General features: G+C 52.2%; 1 protein-coding gene across 1 annotated transcript in view; it reads left to right on the top strand.

Annotated features, from left to right (window-relative positions):
• Positions 1 to 549: 549 nt before the first annotated feature.
• The window catches only part of LOC111152606 (kelch like family member 25), a 30,812-nt gene continuing 16,876 nt past the window's right edge, over positions 550 to 14,485 (top strand). The window contains exon 1 of the mRNA XM_022511128.1: positions 550 to 575. The gene's annotated coding sequence lies outside the window, so the exon portion shown is untranslated. The remainder of the gene's footprint in view (positions 576 to 14,485) is intronic.

Genomic DNA, 14,485 nt, shown 5'->3' with positions numbered 1-14,485 from the left:
GCAGCCAGAGCTATTGAAGCATTTTCCCAGCCAGAAAACACTTAGTTGGGACAGCTTGGGGGTGGGAGGGGCAGGGGGTGGAGGCAGTATGTGTGCATCTACAGCTTTTACTCACCTCATCCCAGGAGGGCCTTCCCGTCCGTAATCTGGGTCTGCCTGCCCCTCCCCCCCAACCCCACACCCCACTGCAGCCTTCACAGCAGGTCCCAGCCTTGTTCCTGGACCACCTGGCCTCTGAGCACCAATGCCCCTGTCCCAGTCAAAAGGTACCTGTCACCTGCAGGCAAGGCTGACTCCAGGTCCCCGGGCTGTGGGGATGGGGATGGTGGGAGCAGAGAGATAGCTCAGAGATGGGCAGGCTTCCTGTTAAGTCTCTTCTGCGCAAGACTGGGGAAAACAGCTTGGGCTCAAGAACCAGACTTGGATTCAGATGCTGCCTGTTTATCTGTGATCTGTTGGGCCCCAGCCACCTCTACCCACCCTTTCCCCCTCCCTCTGGTGCCGGGAGACTCTGTTCTTTCTCACTGCTGAGCCTTTCCTTCTGAGCCCCGGCCATGCCCTTTGGAGGAACAAAGGTAGGCATATGTGGCTCATTGACCTGTTCTTCAAAGCACTGGGTTAGTAGCGAGAAACCCAGTTTCATTGGGAAATCTCACCCCGTTTCCTCACAGTGATCTCTGGCACCCCTGGGGTGTATACGAGTCTGGACCAGGCTGTCCCAGCCACACTGTTGTAATGGGACTGAGGTTCAAGACCAACTCCACCTCTTCCCCATCCTACAACAGTTGGAACTCCTGGAGCCTGTTGGCAGAACGAATGCTTAAGTGAGGATCTGAGAATCCTCCTGTGCCTCTGTGTGTGTGATTTCATGTAGGTCCCCTTACCTCTATGGACCCCAGCTTGTCTTCTCGAACATGTGTGGATGCTCTTCGGTGCAATGCTTCTGTTAGGTGTTTTGCTGTAAAATCCCAGAAGTCCTTACAGCCTCTGATGTCATGTAATTTTATAGGCTTGAGTTATTTGCCTAGCCTACTGGGGCAGGAAGAGATAGAGAGCAGCCAGTGGAGTGTGGTGGGACAGATTAGAAATCAGGAGTCTAGACTTCCTGCTCTGCCTCCGATGTGTGCTGTGGGGCTCTGGGCAGGTTGCTTTCCCTCTCTGGGCCCTAATTTTTCCTCCTGGAGAACTAGAAGTGTATACAGTAGGCAAGCTCCCAATTTTCTTTCCTTTCTTGATGAGTGGAAACTGAGTCAGACTTTCCCAGTTTCCCAGGCCTCCCTTGGCTCCCTGTCTCTGCCCTCTGCCTTGGAGTCCAGGGCCTAGGTGTAAAGGTACTGGTGCCCATGGATGAGGGGCTAGTGATGCCAGAGGACTGGGTCAAAGAAGAAAAAAATCTGGGCCCAAAGGAAGGTGGCAGGTGCATGGCTTACTTCCCAAAGTTGCTCTGTCTGGTCCCAGGCAGGGACCCGGACAACAGGTGTGGGAGCACTTAGGCTGACACCTCTGTCCCAATCCCAAAATGGATGGGTTGGGATCTAGGCCACAGGTGTCCCTGGGGCCACTTCCAGGAAGAGAGATGGGCACAGATCTCCCAAGATTGGTAGGGATCGTGAGTGAGCCTAGGGGGACAGGAGGAGGACGCGAGGCTCCTACACATCAGACTTTGCCAAGGAGGCGCCTGCAAGACCTGTTGGATTGCTCTTCCCACAAGAAGGTGGGGGCTGAGCCGGGCCGTGGGAGAACCGCATCTCTGTTGCCAGAGGGAGGACTACGTTCGCCTTGGGTGTCATTTCCCACCCACTTCTGCCTGCCCAGAAGATACCTTCTGCCGTCAGCCGATCCGTCGGAGTAGGATGCAGGGATAGGATAGAAAAAAAAGCCTTGTTTATTTTCTACCTGTTCTTGTTGGGCCCCTAAGGAGAGGCTGACCACAGATCAATCTAGGCTGAATGGAATTAATTTCCTAATTACGCTAAGAGGAGCCTTGCTCACTCAATTCTAGGATGAGCTGCCTGCCTGGTTTACAGGTGGCCAGGCCAGGATCGAGGGCCAAGAGACACAGGAGCTCTTTTTCTAGAAAGCCATTACATCCAGCATCCAGAGTTCGAGTTCTGCTGTGTGCTACCAGATCTGTGAGACCCTGGGTAACAAGTCCTTTAACGTGTGCAGCCTCTGTTGTTCACAGTGTTGAAAAGGGGAGGAACCATACAGTTCCATTCATGCAGCAAGCCTTCATTTGGCACCTTCTGAATGGCCCATCCTGGACTAGAAACCAGGAAAAAAGAAGTCAGGTTCAAAGAGAGTCCTTTCTTGGAAGTTCAGTCTCTGATGTGTGAGGCAGACAGGTAGTTGTTGTGGCGTACTGCTAAAGAGTGAGTGGCATGGCAAGAGTGTGCCTCAGTCTCCCCATTGGAGAGGTGAAGAAGTAGACTGTCCCTTGCATCTCCATTCCAAATGGGTCCAATGAATATTTTTTGCCATCTGTTCTCTACCAGGCTCTGGGATGCAGCAGAAGAAAGGCCAGGTCCCCACCATCCTGGAGCCCCTATTCAACTGGGGCCAGGTAGACTAAATAGAGCTGCCGTTAGGGCTCCTGGACGTGGATGAGGAAGAAAAGGTCAAGGTGGGTGACCGAGGGGGCCTAAGGAAGGCTTCTCTGGGCCGGTGACCTTTGAGCGGAGACCTGTAAGACTGGACGGAGGCACCCCTGGGAAGATCTGAGGAAGGGCATTCGGGGCAGGGAACAAGTGAGTGTACAGACTGGGAACAGCATGGGCCGAGGCGGGGACCTGGCTAGAGATAGTGGCTGTCAGCACCCGCTGTAATCTTCTGATTCCTAGGGAGGCCAAGGAAAACACGTCCCTTTAAGCTGATTAATTGTTTGCTTTAACTTGGGTAACACTTAAGTAGATTCCCTTTATAAACGCACAACGAGAGAGAAAATGCAGCATGGCCTGGAAAGTCCCCCATGTCCTTGGTATCTGTCAGCGGTTTGACGCACCCCCTTCTGGCCACCCTTCTTCTGTGTTTCTATCCACAGCTTCTGTGGCCCCGTGTGTGGTGACACTCCTGTGCATCTTACAGCTGCACGACGCTCCGCGTGGGCCAGTCACTGGCTTCCATCTCAGCCTCTCCGAACATTAAGTCCTGTCTGACCGCCTCCCCCCTGCCCCTTCGTACAGTCCATGAAGTCCTGTGTGTCCTGGATTGTGCATCTTTCTGATTTTTAAATGTTTATTGTCAAAGCCGAATGCCTTTCCCAAGATTCAGGCAGGCCACTCAGCCACCGGTGGTGTCTGGGGGCCTATTTGCCCACATCCTCACCCACACTCGATAATTCTTGATATTATCTGTGTTTTCACTTTTAGCTCCTGTGATGGGGGGTGCAGGTGCGGGTAGGTAAAGATCTCATCATTCCTTTAAAACAAGCAAACAAACAAACAAAAAAATTCCAGTTCATCCAGGCTTCCTCTTTGTTTTCATCCACCTTTGTTTTTTCCAGAATGTCGAGGTTTAGCAGTTGCTGGCTCTGCCTCTGACTGGTCTCCTGACCTCCAGTGCAGCTTCATCTGTGAAATGAGGCCCTTTCAGTCCCTGCCCTGCCCCCCGTCAGGCTACTGTGCGTTGCTTGTGGCACATGGGAAACATTCCTGAAAGTTCATTTTATGCTGAAAAGTTCTGCAAACATCATGGGTTTTACTAGCGAGAGCTAGATATTTGAAGCCCAGAACATGTGAGTGAACCCGAGTGTTTCTGAACAGCCGGTGTGTCTAGGGGAGGGACGGGGGGTGGCTTTAGGTGGGACATCTGCCTGGCATCCCTCACGTGTCCTGAGAGAGACGTCAGAGGGCTAGCCGAGTGGGTAGGTTTCTCCCTGTCTGACCTGCAGGAATGAAGGAAGGAGCCAGAAGGGTAGAGAAAGATCTGTAGCCCTCCCATAAAAAGGCTCTGAAAGGGGATTGGTCATCACAGGCTGATCCCCCTATTTACCTGCTGGCCAGACTCCTAGAACTTTACAGAGTCCCATGTTAATTACTTTGGGGGTCCTTGTCTGTTTTCCTGTAAGAGGAGGCTTTATAACAAATAAAAGATGGACAAAAGGGCCCATGTATTTGATGTGGAGACAGAAGGATGGCGAAGGTCCAGAGATTGGTAGAGAAGGAAAGGAGAAGTCTGGGGCCTCAGAAAAACACGCCCATGTGATTCCTGGGTGGCATCAGGCCCTACAATGGGGGACCCGGGGGCTGGAAGCCTGTGTCCTGGGCCACTGGAGGAATTCATGACTGCCGGGAATCCGGTGCCTGGGGAAACTTTAGCCAGACTCTCCTGTCATTCCCCAAGTGGACTCTAACAGCTCACCCCCTCTACTCCATGGGCGGCATCTAGCTGGCCTGAGCCCGGTCGCCCTGGGGATGACTCAGACCTAAGCCCTACTGGAGACTTCTGTCATCCCCCCAGCCCAACCTGGTGAGGACGGCTGCCAGGGACAGAGGGCTACAGAGAGGGAGGTAGACAGACATGGGAGAGCGTAATAAAGAGCAGATGCATAAGGGGGCCACGGGACCTCCAAAGAGCCTTGGTCGGGGGCCTCTCCTCTCTGTAGTTCTGCAGTTAGTGAGCAGGAGGAGAGGGCGGTGGGGGCAGGTTTGTGCATTTCTCAGACATCTCTTGATGCCGAAGGTTGGGATTTTCAGGAAAGGGGCGAGGGGAGCATCTTGGGAGCTGAATTGAAGGTGTTTCACCGGGGAGAGGCTTGAGGGGGCTACCTTTGCTGGGTGCCACCTGCTGCCAGCCTGAGCCCAGCTCGCAGGCGTTTCCTGGAGCTAGCGTGAGACCCGATTGCCAGGTTTCCTTTCAGGCCCTGACACGGGCTGGTGTAGCTGTGCTGCGGGACGTCGCAGCTGCTATTTTTACCGCTCCAACTAGGACTTTTTACAGGAAGGTACAATTACAAGCAAAATGTCAGGGTTTGGTTGGCCAGCCGAGCCCTGGGAGGCTGCCGCAGGCTGAGGCGGGGGCCACTGCGTGGTCGGGTGGTATGTAAAAAGTGAGACACTTTGCACGTGGACGCGTACCTCCCCTGGTCGCCGAGTTGGCTTCTCCTGACCGCTGGCAGTGTCTGGAGTTCTCCTCTAGGCCAAAAAGCGGCCCATGCCGGGTTTTGCCCAGATAATTGCACCTGAACACCTTCTAACCGGCTGTCATGGGACTGAAGCCAACCAGCTAAGCCATCCCGTTCCCGAGCGCCCCGGAAGCTGACACTTTGTTCAGTGAAATTATCGAGAGCCTTCTGTATGATGCCTGCACTGCTAAGTGGTAGAGTAGACGCGAGTCAGACAGTCCCGGCTCTCAAGCAGCACCTGTGAAGTGATTAAAGATACAGAAGGTATGAATGTTCCCCAGGCCCTTTGAACAAGCACTTGGTATGCTTTTCCGCATATGCATGGTGGTTTGCGACCGAGCGGGGCTTCTGTTAGATCCTGTTGCTGCGTAACAAATCACCACCAATGTAGTGGTTCAGCTGTGCGTGCTTATTAGCTCATAGTGCTGGAGGGCAGAAGCCTGAGCTGGCTGCACTGGGTTCTCTGCTTAGGGTCTTGGGCCAGAAGTCCAAGGTCAAGGTATTGACTGAGCTCTTACCCTGAGGCCCTGGGGGAGAGTCTGCTTCCTGGCCATTCAGGTTGTTGGTGCAGTTGAGTTCCCGGTGGTTGCAGGACTCAGGTCCCCCGTCCACTCTGGCTGTCATCTGGATGCTGATCTCGGCTCCTCGAAGCTGCCACATTTGGTGCCACATGGCCCGTCCATCTCCAGACCCAAAGCGGGGATATCAAATCCTCTCCTACTGCAAATCTGTGGCATCCACTTCTGTGACCTGCTTGTAAAGGGCTCCTGTGATTAGGCCAGGCCCAGCCAGGTAACCTCTTTGTTTCTAGGTCACCTGATCAGTTAGCACCATCATTAATTATATCTGCAGGTTCCACGTGGGTGATATGGCAAGCGTGCCGTGTAGGTCACAGGAGTAAGGCCAGGCTGGAGGTTGGACTGGCCATCTTTGCATGTTCCCACCACGGGGCTTATGCCACCAGGGGCTGTGACAACAGTATGAGGAGCAGCAGCTTTCATGAATGCAGTGACTGGTGTGCCCCATTGTACTAAGCTCTTCCCCTGGATTCTCACCTTTAATTCCCACGACAGTACTTTGACATAGGGACCATTATTTTCGCCCCCATTTTCCAGATGAGAAGACTGAGGCTCAGGGAGTGTACGTATGTGGGGCCAGTCATACAGGTACAAACAGCAGAACTGGGATTTGGCGCTTAGAGCCTGCTGCCTCGTTAGTCGGCCTCTCCTGTGTGATTCCTGCGATTTCTGGAACACCGTACAGGAGGGTTGGGGGTTGCTCTTTCCTGTCTAGCACTTAAAATATTCAAATATGAAACCTGTCAGTCATGTTGCAGATAATACAGCAGACGCCAGTAACCTCTTCCGTGGGTCTGACAGATGTCTGGATCTTTCTGATTCTCAGTCCAATGGATGTTGTGGTTAATCCACTTCCCCTTCAGCCATTGACTAGCTTTGCATATACTCTAGGCAACAAAAATGACACCGAATCCTGTCCTCTAGGAGTTGGAAATTAAAATAAGGGCACAGTGTACAATGACCTGAAGGAATAAAGAGTGCCAGACAGGAAACACCGCAGTGCTATAGCAAAGAATCAATGGGTATGAGAACGCTAACTGCAGGAAACAAGACAAAAGTGTGTATTTACTCACCGCCATGTCCCCGATACATATCACGGAGCCCTGCACATAGTAGGTGCTCAGATTTCTTATCGGGGTAATTTTTTGAGCATCTCGTGTGTGCAGGGCCGTCTGCACGCCAGCTGCCAAGTCCAGAGGGGCTGTGATGGTGAGGTGAGGTCTCGTGGAGGAGTTGAGACTTGAGGGCAGAAAGGTCAGCAGGGAGAGCTGGAAAGGCCAGCCTGTGCCTGGGTGCTTGGTGGCGGGGAGACGGGCCTTAGTGGGCAATGAAGCTGGAGTGGGTGACAGACCGAACAAGGCTTGATGTCCAAGCCTCACTGAAGGCTTTTGGGCAGGAGAGACTGGTGGTCAGGAGCAAAGCATTTGGCCTCAGATTGCTGGGGGGAAAGGGGGACACGTTGGGGACAGGGGCCCCTCACAGCCAAGTGTGCAGTGGGGAAGGCCTTACCTTGTCTCCAGCGTAGGACTGGTGACACAAGGAACACAGGAAGGAAGATTTAATGGAACTTGGTAGCCAAGCAATGTGCTAAAAGTGTATATATGAATGAGTTGCGATTTCTGGGCAACCATGTATTTGGCTATAAATATACACATATATGTAATTTCAAGCGACCAAGAATTATCAGCTGCAAAGCCCAAAGGCAGCCACCCGTGCATGGCCCCTGTAGTTTGCTGTCTGAGGCCCTGCCCAGAACAAAGTACCCAGATCTGTTATTTTGGGGGAGAATGAGGGGGTCCTGTGGCAAGAAAGTGGCTGGTAATGAGAGGAGGATCAGGGCAGGCCGGAATAAGGGAGGCCCCAGGGCGTGTGGGGAGGCCGGCCAGCCACAGGGTAGAAAGTGCTGGCCCTTGTGACCACACCTCCATGCCGAGACCCACGGGGGTAGGTCATCTTGCCGTCACCCACTCCATGCTTGCATAGTTTTCCTCTGAGTTCTTAACAAAAACATGGCTAATGTGGAGGGTCAGGGAGTTCTGCTAACCTGGTGATGTCAGAGTGTGGTTAGGAGGATCCCAGAGTTTCTTCTAGGGGTCCCCAAGGTCAAAACTGTTTTCATGGCAACACCAAGGTACTATTTGCCTCTTTCACTAATCTCTCCGAGCACATGGCTTAGTGAGCTGATGTGTTCCGAGTGACCATTGCACGGTGTTACCAAAGCATGCACGGGTGAAAAATCCATTCAGGGTGCAAAATAGGCCAGGAGACTGGAATGTCCCAGAGCACAAAAGTTCACGGCTTCAGGCTCAGGTTCTACGCCACCTAATCTGCAGGAGGCTACTGCTGCGCAGGCCTTGGTGAGAAGAATATCCTATATTATCTGAAAAGGCTCTTACAGTTTCCTTCCTTTTCCGACAGCCCATTCCTGTGAGGCTAGATTTCTTCGCATTCTTCAGTGAAAACATTTTACCACAAACATTTTGAGTGCACGGTGCTGCCCAGAGCACCTGGGAGCTGGGAGCTGGGTGCCAGGCCCTGAGCCCAGCTCTCTGCCTTAATTTCCCCTCAGTCTGCTGCGGTGGGTGTGGTGATGTTCACACCCATTTGACAAATGTGGAAACAAGGGCACTGACTGAGCCTCTGAATTAGGTCCCACATCACGGACGAGGCAGTAGCAGCAAGAGGGAGGCCCAGACTGACGGTGGCTGTTCTCCAGGCAGGGTGGGGGGGGTGGGGGGGGGAGGAGATGCCTGACAGCAAGCCCGTGTCTGTCTCCAGGTCATCCGCTGTCCTTGGCAGTGGGCACCCTTCCGGCGGTACTAAGCCTGTCGGGGAGACACCCCTGCACACGCTTCCTTCTTGCCTGAAGCCCAGGAGGGAAGATGCAGGTTTGCTCCATGGGACCGGGGTGCTCGAGAAATCAAGGGTTTTCATTTAAAGGTCCTGTTCAGCTGGACACAGCATTTGTGGCATTTGTGGCCGGGAGCGTTCTTTGTCTTCATCAGTAGTCCTCATTGTGCTCTTTGAGCAGGGACTTGGGAGCGGAATAGCTTTGAACACTGAAGATGTGTGCACAGTTTCTTAATCTTCTCTGGGCCTCCGTTGGCCTGTCTCTATGGCTGGGACCTTGAAGAAGTGGCTTAAGGATTGAGCGAGAGAATGCATTTAAAAGCAGCTGCCGCAAAGTTTCATGCAGGGTTTTGAAAAAGTGATACTGTACCTGGCACAGAATTCAGTGCAGAGGGGTGGGCGTCTCCCCCGTTGCCATCAGCGACACTACTGTCCACTGGTTTCTTACACAGCCTCCCAGAGGTAGTCTCTGCATATGCCCACGGCTATGTGTCGTGTCTGCATGTGTACAGAGGTCGTCTGGTTTCTAGCAGACGTAAAAGCCTCCCATCTGCAGTGCTTTTCATGGTAGCGTGGAAAGCCACCTGCTATATATATATATAAATGTAGGGCTGCGTAGTGTTACACTCTATGAACGAACCAAGGGTTATTTGACTAGACTCTTAGTTATGAATATGGCGGTTATTTTCCAGCCTTTTGCTTGCAGCCAAAAGTTCATGTGCAAATGGGACTGAGGGCAAGGTTCCCAGGCGTGGAAATGCTGGGGCAGAGGGCACCAGCGTTTGTCGTTTTGAAACATACTCAATTGCTCTCCAGCTACACTCCCCTGCTCCTGGCCCTCGGTGGGAAGAGAAAGATAGAGCTGTATATTGGGCATTAGGAATTGAGCATTCTGATACCTTTTTGGCATTCACGCTGACAGCCTGGAGAGGAGTGAACCAGGAGAAAGACCCACCATGAGCAAATAGCCAGTGCCTTACTCTTGGTGCTTTTGTTGGTTTTTTCCCCAGTTCTAGTCTGCATATTCATTTCCCTCCAAAACTGTTGTTCCAGGTGGCTCATTGGAAATGATATCTAGGCCAGAGTGCTTTTAATGGCTCCATCTGTGGGGCTCTGAGAATCTTTTAAGGGACCAGACAGGAAAAGAGACCATTCCCTCCGGGTCCCCCCCCCCCAACCCCTGGTCATTTGCCAAGGGCTGGGCCAGTCTTTCTGCGGAGGGAGGAACCCAAGACCATGGTGCAGTGTTCGCTTTGGAGCGGGCTGTTCTCTCTGTCCTTCTTTGTTTCTCTCCGTCTCATTCTGGATAAGTGAGAGGAAACAAGTTATTTCAACAGATGGGTAAGCTTGAGTGCGGAGTTCTCTGTCCCCTCTCTGATTAGAGCAATGGTGTCCATTTCATTGGCATTGCTCCCAGCTGGAGAAACAGCTGGGCTTGCAGACTCCCAGCTTTGGGGGCCAGAGAGAGTCCAGGTGGCCCCCACTGAGCTGAGGGGTAACGGGATGTGGTACCTTCTGTCTGTCCCGCCCTGATGAATTTGGTGCTATCTACACTACCATCCCTTTTAGCTGTAAGAAGGCACTTTGTTGCAGGGGCACTTTAAGCCTGTGTAAACAGAACCTTTAGGATAAAAGGACACCAAGCATCTGTGATTCTTCTCCATAGATTTTATCCCTAGAGGATACAGCAGTTCAACATAAGCAAAAATGTTACTCTTCAGGTAAAAAGTTTTAAAACTGGATGAATGACCCAGATGGTTGTTGTATATTTCACAGACCTTGAAAGTTACATTTGGCAACCACAGAGACACTGGGCTGTTTGATAAGGGAGCCAGAGGCTGTGGATCCTATTGCCTGTAAGTAGCAGGCATTTAATTAGCCTTGTTCAATAGTGAATGAAGAATAGGAATTTGGAAACTATGTAAATAGGTAAAAACAATGTAAAATAGGGTTCCATAACTGCAACAGTGTAAACTGTTTGGGGATAAAAGGGAAAAACAAGCCAAAGTGAAAACAATTCCGCAGTGTTTCTTAACCTTATCACCTTCCCCCAAAACTGTTTTAGACCTTTTTTCCCCAACTGTGCTTACTCCTCCCATAAATGTTAATACCAGATATACTGTAAGTCAATGTGCTGTGTGTGTATCTGTGCTTTGTACATAAAAAGAACAAGCGGGGTGCCTGGTGGCTTAGTTGTTTGAGTGTCTGACTTCCGCTCAGTTCATGATCCTGGGGTGCTGAAATTGAGCCCCACATTGGGCTCCCTGCTCAGCGGGAATTTGCTTCTCCCACTGACCCTCCCCCTGCTCATGCTCTCTTTCTCTTTCTCAAATAAATAAAATTATTTAAAAAAAAAAAAAAAAGAAAGAAAAAAGTGCACACCCAGGATTTTCATCCCCCAAGAACTAATTTTCACCCCTTAGGGCAGTGTCCTCAGCCATAACTGCCCTATCCCCTCACCCTCAGGAAAACCCTCAGGAAAATGCCTGTGTTCAGGGTTGTAATTCTGGGGGATTTGCGTCTTTTGTATCTTTGGCTTCACTCTTAGATCGTCTTTTCAGTAAAAATGACTGAGTTCCTGGGTGTGCCTCTTGGCCTGTCTCACTTGATCTGTGGAACTCGTGCTGTGGGAAGACAGGGCTCTGGGCAGAGAACGGGGTGCTGACTGCCCAGAGATAAGGCTGCCCAGACGGTCCCTCCTGAGGGTCTGCTTCTCTCCTGAGCAAGAACATAGCTTCTCCTAAAACACAAAGCCTTGCGGTTGCGGAGCTGGCAAAATCCTTCCATTGTCTTAGAGCAGCTGGGCAAGACATGGGAGACTGTCAGATCCTTTCCCTGAGGCGGCCTTGCTCAGCTGGGTGTCCTCTCCTGAACAGGACCCACAAAATGACCCTAGAGGCTGGAGGCCCCTTTGCAGTGCACAGGAGAAAAGTTAGTCCGTTACCCACATTGGATATTCTGGAGCACGGAGGCTTCATTCTCTGCAAGTTGGCACTGCCCCGGGCACACGGAAGCAGGTTGACAGGGTGTGGCTCCAAGGGGTAGACAGAGAAGAGAGTGTCTGGTGGCTGGAACCCCAGGCTGTGGCCCCTAGATCTCTGTCTGTTGGTGCCTGGGAAAAAGTGAGAGGGAGCTGCACCCTAAGCAGCCTCGTGACATTGGGCGCACAGAGTAGGGTGGCAGGAGCTCATCGCCCCAGGTCCAGCCAGGGAGGTCCAGGTGGTGCGTGTACCGCGGGCTGCAGGGAAGAGGACGAGTTAGTGCAGAAGGCGCGCAGAACACTGCCTGCTGTGTAGCAAGTACTTGAGAACTGCGATGTACCGTTCTGGCCCTGAATCCCGGAGCTCCTGTGCTTGTGGACAGATGACGGAAATGGTGGGGCAGATGGCAGGAGTGCGCTTCGGGTGCTCACGGGTGAGTGAGTGAAGCCGCGGGCCTGGTTTTGGCCGATGAGATGGGAGCAGAAGGGCTACACGTCTTCAGGCCAAGAACGGGGTTGTCAGTGCTCAGCACTCTCTCCCTTTTCCCATTGGCGTACTGACTGATGACATGATGCTGCTCTGTCCTCGGGGTCCCTGGGGCGGGCGGTGATGACAAGAACACTCCCACACTCCCCTACCCGCCACCACCGAACTGTGATGTGTGTGGCATGAGCAAGGGACAAACCTCCGTGCTCTGAAGCCGCTGACGTTTCGGGGTGTTTGTTGATGCGGTGTAACTCAGCCCACCCTGATTAGAGCGGACGGTCCCGATCGCGTCAGGCTTGGTTATGGGGATCGCAGCTTCTGGGGAAGAGGCCCAGCACAGCAGAGGCCCACCGTAGTCAGTACATTTGGTCTGGCTCCCCTCCTGGCCGGAGTTCCCTGCTGAGGCTTTGCAACAAGTGTTGCTTCATCTCCCAGCAGGGTTGCACAGCCTTGACCCCTTATCTCCTGTCCTCTGCCTGTTCTGGGAAGGCAGAGCCTGGTGCCCCGGGTAAGCCAGCGCAGCGCAGCCCCAAGCCCTTCCCCTGAGCAGCGTTTCCACACCAGTGGAGTTGGCAGCCATCTCAAATGCATGTCACCTGTAGTAGTAGCCCCCCGGCTTCCCGGCCAGCAGAGGCTGTAGTAGGCTGGAGCTTGGCTATCAGTCATGGATGCCGAAGAAGCTGGCCTTCCTCAAGTGTGCCTAACATTTGGGGGCATTAAGTGAAAAGGCTGTAAAACACATGGAAAAGGCACGGAAGCCTTTGCCCACCCTCTGGGTCTCCCAGGACCTCCCTTCCCCTTCCAGGCTTTGGCTGCAGGTGGACAGGTGGACCATGTGTAGGGAAGCCTTAGGACTCATTAACCCACCGGGGACACACCGTACGGGGAGCTGGGCATGTTTGAGAGGGTACAGTGGCACTGGATGTCCTGACCTCAGAACCGCAGGCGAGAGAACCAGGTTGTCCCACAGTGTGGTCTGCCAGAGATCTCCGAGTTGGCTGGGATTCTGCCCTGTGGGGAGGTGAGCTCTGGGGCAGGCTGACCTGCCGTCTCCCTTTCGTGTGGGCCATCTGAAGCAGGGTCATGTTGGTACTGCTGAAAGAGGAACCTGGTTGTAACCCAGTGCTGGATGAAACAACACCCTTACCCCTTCCCTGAGCCATGCTCTGTTCTAGAACTGTCCCTGTGGCCAAGCCATTCCCCTGCAGGGGGAACGGGGGTGAGGCTGTGGGCTGGGGTGGGGCAAAGTTTCATCCAGCCAACTAACCACATTGAGCAGAAGGTGTGTGTTACACAATTCTCCCCACTTTGCTGCAGGTTTGAGATCTTTCACAATAGAAATGGAAAACAAAATCGAAATAGAGACACAGCAAAAAATACAAATAGTTCTAATCCTTTGTGGTTTAAATTAAAAACAGGGTACGTATAAGTTTTTGAATGTGTATAAAGTTTTATTTTTTTAAAGAAAGGACTCTTGAGAGGTAGAGGCATTTAGGGAAAGGACCCTTTGTCTGATGATGCACTTGTATCTCGAATGATCTCGCCTCTAATTCAGTTACCGTGGTCATAGTGATTTTGCTTTCAATTAACAATTAGATCTGTGTGCTTTGCAAGGGTGCTTAGTTTGCTTTCCACTTGAAAAATGGAAGAATGGATACCCCTGCACCCTGGGTGCTCCCTGAGGTGCTTGGGTCCCCAGACGTGGGGGTGGGGCAGGTGGGCACTTGAGCTGCCGGGTCACGTGGCCACCCCAAGATCCCTGCCTGGGAAGCGTGTTGTATCACACAGCCCAGCGCCCGTGTGGTGTTTCATAGCATTTATTAACGCCTTCGTTTTTATAGCTCCCGGAGACACCGAGATCTAGCCGGCTTGACATACACCTTTGGTGTTTTTTTCTGATTGTAAAAATATTACATAATAATTTAAAAAAATTGAACAACTTATAAATGAATAATAGTTCAAATTGCCTTAATCAAAGCAGAGCTCTGTAGGACGCTACGCTGGCTCTGTACTCTTGATCTCAGGGTCGTGAGTTCAAGTCTCATGGTGGGCGTAGAAATACTTTAAAAAAAGAGGAAAAAAAAGAAAGAAAAGAAAACCCAGACCAGAGGGTAGGGATAGAGTAAGGCTTAGGGGTGTCTTCTGTGTCCTTTGCTCAGTGACATGGGAACAAGTGGCAGTCCTGAAACAGGCCACAGAGGGAGCATGACCAGGCCACTTGAAATGCACATCATTTACTGTCTCCATTGTCTCTCACTTGTTCTCCGTGTCCCTCTGTGGTTGAAAAAAACAGACCCAGAGAGATGAATTAACTTTCCCAACAGTGCACAGTAGTGACTGCCTGGTCTTCAGTGGCCCCGTTCTAAGCAGTGGCCTTGAGGAACTGTGACCTCTCCTCCCTCCGCTCTGTCACAGTCGTCTGTACAGCGGGGGCAGAATCCCATCATAAGCGTCTGCAGAGTAACCGC

This window comes from Enhydra lutris, unplaced genomic scaffold, assembly GCF_002288905.1.
Source record: "Enhydra lutris kenyoni isolate GAN:26980312 unplaced genomic scaffold, ASM228890v2 scaffoldscaffold29, whole genome shotgun sequence".
NCBI lineage: Eukaryota > Metazoa > Chordata > Mammalia > Carnivora > Mustelidae > Enhydra > Enhydra lutris.
Note: the sequence above shows the minus strand (reverse complement) of the source record. Positions and strands in the feature narration are given on the sequence as shown.